The sequence below is a fragment of the Typopeltis vanoorti genome, chromosome 7 (assembly GCF_054136105.1).
Source record: "Typopeltis vanoorti isolate ZY-2024b chromosome 7, IOZ_Tvanoo_1.0, whole genome shotgun sequence".
Taxonomy (NCBI): Eukaryota; Metazoa; Arthropoda; class Arachnida; order Uropygi; family Thelyphonidae; genus Typopeltis; species Typopeltis vanoorti.
The window spans coordinates 67,186,161-67,192,160 of NC_143555.1; the positions used below are offsets into that span (position 1 = coordinate 67,186,161).

Consider the following 6,000-nt stretch of genomic DNA (forward strand, 5'->3'; position numbering starts at 1 on the left):
TCCTTAGAACTTGTTAGCCCATTGTAGCGAATTGATTATTAAATTAGCTTCGTATAATTTCCCCAGAACCCCCTTGATGACAAACGCCTTCTGTGTACGTCTCCGGCTTGTGTGGCTAACAGTGTTTGTCCTAGAACACAAAAGCGGGAGGTGTTTACTTGTCGGACAAGACAGCTACTTTTCTTGGCCATCTGGACAACAAGGATTTCTTGTCAACATGCATTTTTCCGATTCATATTGTTATTTTTCTTACCATCTGTCAGTAACTCGCCATATTCATATGACCCAAATCTTGACAGTCGAAAGGATTCGACCGGAAAATCCAATTTTCCACTTGTGTTAGGACTTAGTGGCTGTAACTTGATCTGACAAACGGGGGAAGAGAGGAAACTGTTGCGGTTTCTAAAGGGGTGGGTGGGGACTACCAACCGCACCTCCATAACGGAACCGTTACTATATCCATTCTTCAGGGAAGAACGGTGCGCGACAAACAACCGTTAGACCTGCTCTTACTTTTTTTCCCTTCTTTATTAAGATATTCTTTTACCCCTTTTTTCCCCGTCTCTCCAATGACATATTGCCTGAAAATGGCTAAAAGTAGCTGAACAAAAAAGATAGCCACTGGAGGGGGGGGGGGGGAGAATCGTGATTGTGTGTTCCCTTGTTCGTTGTAGGTTTCTTGTTACCATTGTGTCTCTGACAGGTTTGACTCCATCAACGATGATATGGGCCCACGAAAATTCCTGTAGTTTGTTCTGCATACCACCACTCTTCACCCAAGTTCTTGCATCGATTCCAAGTAGTTCGCGTCTTTGCCACATTCATTAATTAGGAACGAAACCTTAGTAACGAAAGAGTTGGAGGAGGATTTTTTAATTTAATCTGAATTCAGCTTAGAAAATAATGCAGTTATTGTAGCATACTTGTGTGGGTTAATGCAGTTTTTTTTTTTTTTTAAGGTCGACGTTGAAGTATTACCATTCAAAATTATTAGACACTCGGCAGTATTCCTGGTTTTTAGTGCACCCTGAAACGCTCCTTTGTTTCGCATACGTATGCATGTGGCGACGAACTCAGTTTTATTATGGTTGTTTCACCCGGAAACATTTGTTAAGAAAAAAAACAAAGACTGAAATCTGTATTTTACGAAGATAATGTTACGTCTTAAAGGTGGAAAAGCAACTCAAAGCTAGATATTGGCCACCGTACTCTCATTCAGTTCCCATTTTCTCTCTGTTTTTCACTGTTTATTATGAACAAAATCAGCACGTAACGCCTCTGAGGTTCTTCGCTGGACACCACGTGAAATTTTTTATGATACTGGGGGAGGAGAAAGAAATCTTTTAATGTGTTTCTTTAAGAGCTAAAAGTTATACTCGTTAGGAGAAATGGTTCCAAAAGGTACATGTATGGTGGCCAGTATTTATCCACATCTCCTTACTAATCGTAAATAATGAACTCTTATTTGGTTTTGACCTTTCTCTTCATTCTTGTAGGATCTGATTTATCCAAGTGTAATATAATCCACCTGTGAACGTCATATACTTGAACGAACCAAGTAACTTCAGCAATTTTTAGATGACTGGCCAAGTTTGTGCCTGTTCATTTCATGCCCGTAGTGATTTTCCTCCCTCAATACATTCGATTCGCTGGGGGTAGTCATTAAAAACCTCGGTGGTTAACATTCGCATTCCACTGATAAATGGCTTGTATAAGACGATCTTAAAGATTCTTTCCTCCTACTGTGGAAAGAATAATAATAAACTCGTAGGAGGAAAGATGTCATAAAATATGTTCCTCTAAGCTTGGCGATTTTCTTACTGAGCTTAAATACGTTGACAAAGTATTTAGTAGCTCTTTCTGTTCAATTTGTATCGAAATAAAAAGCTGTCTTGTTATCAGATCACTTAGTCACATTTCTCCATTTTAAAGTTTAACCCCAGTTCAGAGAATAATTTGGAGAAAAGCGAGTCCTGAGCCCTGGATGAACGTGTTAAGCATTTGTTAACAGTTTCAACTTGCTACCACCCAACTACCAGTATCTTTCTGGAGTCCTCAAACAAAATAATTTTAATAACATCGGTTTGGCCTTAAGAGGAAACTTTATCCAGCTCAATAAGTGAACCCCACTCCCAGATCAAGGACGGTCTGGTTGTTAAAAATACATTCAATATCTTATTGTCCGTATCAATCCAGAGAGAGCATATCTTCACCATTGCACCTTAATGTAAAATCATTTAAGATTAAATCTCCTCCCCCGTATTTATGACATTTTTTCTCGCCGGATAAAAAATAACTTAAAATATAGAAATTTTTATTTTTCTGGGTTCACTAAAAATGTTATTAAAGAAACATGTGATCACGCCAGCAAGCAGCAGTTGACCGTTAAGAGTAATATTACAGTAGTATTGACAGGGAATAAGTTGCCTTTAATTATTCATATGATGCCTTGCGTGTATTATCCCTCCGATTTGTCCTGTTTTTAGGTAGGGGAAAAAAAAGTACCGCTTTCGTAGGAGAGTCATTCTTTCGGCCATGTTATGCGAGGCATTGCAAATCACGGGTCAAACATTGCTGTAGGAAAATGTGAATTAGTTCATATCGTCTCCCATAATGAGACGATATTTATTCTTGTCTGAAGACAGATTATTATCAAGGAGTAAGGAAATAACCAGAGGCTTATAAAAATGTTTTTTTTACTCAACTTTCATTTCGCCCGTCGAAACCAAACGTTAATATAAATCTTAAGTTGGAAAATGTAAAAAACCAAAATAAAACATTTTTCTCCCCCAGTCAGTCATCTATCTTGTCAACTCAATACTTGTAAAATGACAGAAGTCAAGTCAGTTTTCTACTTTGCATTATTTGCAGACAGATTATTATTATTACAAGGCAATAGTTTGAGGATGAAAACTGGAATTTTCATGACATTAGTGATATGCGGCGAATAGGAACAGCATCGGTAATCATAAAGTGCATGTTAATCCTCACATACAGAACTTTTGGAAGCGTTAAAGCAGTTACTGGGATATGGAAGTATTTCTAAAGGGCGTTGGTAACCAAAACTTTTTCCAGCACTGGTAAATTACGAGATAGTCGACAGGATAACTCAAGCCTGTGTTTAAAATTACCAAGATAAAATATTCTTATGTCTGTCGAAATTCCACAAATCATTAAGTTTCAAGCACTTTTGCTTGCTAAAAATATGATTACGCTCTGGAGGGTCCGAAAGTGAAGTGAGTAATATGTCGTCTGGTATTTGCATCTGCTAAAATTGAAAAGTAAACGTGAAAATTGCTGTAGCAAATTAAGTGGTATAGTGGGGTTGCCATTGAGTATCCAGTTATTAGTTACAGTACAGACAGACAGTTTGCATCCGAACAGGTGCCTCCACCAAATTGGGAACGACTCACAAACACAAAATTTACATCGTTTTCCCACCCGTTTGAAGGTCTTCACTCGAATCTACAGTTTCATTAGACACAAAAATAAGGATTTTGAAGGGGGAAAAATCGCCAATACTTAGAAACAACATCAGGGCCACATAGCTCAGTAGGTATCGATTCTTGTTGTTGATCCTTTGACAGGGAAGGGCAGAAAGAAACGATTGAGCAGACCATGTTTGAAATAGTAACAGGAGAGCGGACATAAAAAGGAAGATATCGTTTCAGGAAATGTAGCAAGATCTAGATGCTATGGTGGAAGGGGCTGTTCAAGATGATATGACGAAAAGTAGATGTATGATTCGGATCTGCACTAGTTTTTCATCATTTGTTCCTTAGCTTGCTAACTGTAGCAGACGTGCTCTAAGGTTATCAATCTTGTGATTAATGGTTTTTTCTTTATAAAGGAGAAAATCTCATTGTTGATAGCTCGAGATTAAAGTGAGCCTGCCATAGCTCAATCAATAATGGCGATGGAAAAACCCTGGATTCTAATTCAACCAAGAATCTCGATGAGGGATTTTCACAAGTGAAGTGCAGTTGGTCAGTCGCTATGGAGGTGGCAAGGAATACACGCAATTAACAGCCATAGTTGCCTCGAACAAATCGATTTAAGAAAAGGTGGAAATAGAATGAGCAATAAAAATATATTTTTAGGTGCGAAGAATTTACGTGGATTTTTATGGTACAGTTTAGCGGCCAAAGTGAATGGGCAGATCGTGGGGAAGGAATCTCATCGCTGGCTACGAGACCGCCACATCATTAAAGAGCTCAAATCGGAATGGGGGAAAAAAGATACTGTGTTTGGTCTCTGGAATAGGATTTCCGGAGTATATAATCATTAGCTCGCCCACAATAACGACTGTGCTATAGATTCATGGAGGGTAGTCGCTTGGTGGGGGTCTTTGATTTATGCCAAATTTCTCATACAAGTTTGTGCTTTTGGCGTACACGAAAATAGTCATCTTCACTATTTTGAGTTTTAATAGTGCTCTCAAAATCGATACACCACGTTTTTCGAAATGAAATGGTATTGCCATAGGAGATGTAGCGTAGCCATTCTCCTGATTTTCACAGGATCACGAGATAGCCTTAGTTGCTTCAGCCATAATTCAAAACACCTCGAGGTCAGTGTGTTGTGTTTGTAAATTTCGTATGATTTTCTAGCAGGATGAAAAACCGGAGTTTCCGAGAGCGGGGAACCATGCGTGTCTGTATGAGGCAGCTTGCTTCTTTTCCTAACACAGTTTGTTAACATTGATGTCAATTTTAATCTGTAGGTAATTACTTTTTATACTCTAGCACAGGGATTCTCAACCTATGGTACGCGTACCACTGCCTTGCTGGTACATCTAATATCTTGAACTAAATATAGTGGTACGCCACTGGAAAAGGTTGAGAACCCCCCTGCTCTAGCATATATCATGATTTATTTATTTCATTTACTTTGTGTGACAATCTTATTTTATTTTCTAGGAGACCAGCATCTACGGAGACAACTTGCAGACCGCAAGCACACACAGTTTTCATGGTTTATTATGTTATTTACTGACCTGAGTCAGTTTTTTGTGTGAATTTTTATAATTAACTGACATTGTATTTAGATTAAAAGCACTTTCATTGCTGTTTATTTTTAGTTCAATAGCAGAGAAAGAAGCCAAATTCCTTAAATGAAACGAACAATAAAAGCAAATCAGATAACTTTAAACTACACGCAAGTTATTCATCATAATTATTCTAATAGAAGTTTGACCAACTAAAACTTTGCACCCCGTTTTTTTTTCCTCAGAAAAAAAAATCGAAAGGTCAGACCATTGTCACTTGTAGTGTACGTCGAGATTTTAATTGCGTACTGCAATTAGTTGACGAGTAACATCATATCTATGGCTCACTTTACGAAGTAATCATATAAAAACACTCACACTGAGAAAAGCTTTGAAAAACCAGAATTTTCGAAATCAGCTCTTCGTTTCATTTTTAAGCCAAGGTTGAAATATCCAAAACAATGAATTGGGGGTACGTTTCATGTCTCGTTCATTCAGAGAAGAACTGCTCATTAACAGAATGAAACTTTTGGGTTATACCTGCCTCTACCCACAGATTGCATTCATACCAAGCAATTATTTCTACATGAAATTCAAGTCAAATTAGTTTATTATTAGTATGCTACGAACTTTCGTTAATTCTGTAAACGTATTCTATTTGGAATCGTTTTGCATCGACTTGGCACGCAAACTTAGAATTCAGTCAAAATTGAGGTAGCTGAAAATTCTAATAAATATACGAAATTAACCCTGTCTGCAGGAAGCTTCCTTGTTATATATATTAGACTGATGGACGGACAGACAGTCAATGACTAATAGGCTTACGCGCTGTTATAACCATGGAAAGTATTATCGTAATTTTTCTCCTCCATGTTTGTAATCGAAATGTTTTCTTTTATGATAAATGATTGCATTAGTCTGTTTGGGTTATGTTTTGCGCTGGAGCGAAATGCTGATTCCTTTGAATTCTGCCATCTAAAAGTCAAGAGAAAGTTTTCGGTATGATATGAAAC

General features: G+C 37.7%; 1 protein-coding gene across 1 annotated transcript in view; it reads left to right on the forward strand.

The window, feature by feature from the left end:
- The window catches only part of LOC150104743 (ubiquitin carboxyl-terminal hydrolase isozyme L3-like), a 253,981-nt gene extending 248,908 nt beyond the window's left edge, over window positions 1-5,073 (forward strand). Inside the window, exon 9 of the mRNA XM_090395923.1 lies at window positions 4,920-5,073. The gene's annotated coding sequence lies outside the window, so the exon portion shown is untranslated. The remainder of the gene's footprint in view (window positions 1-4,919) is intronic.
- The last annotated feature ends 927 nt before the right edge of the window (window positions 5,074-6,000 follow it).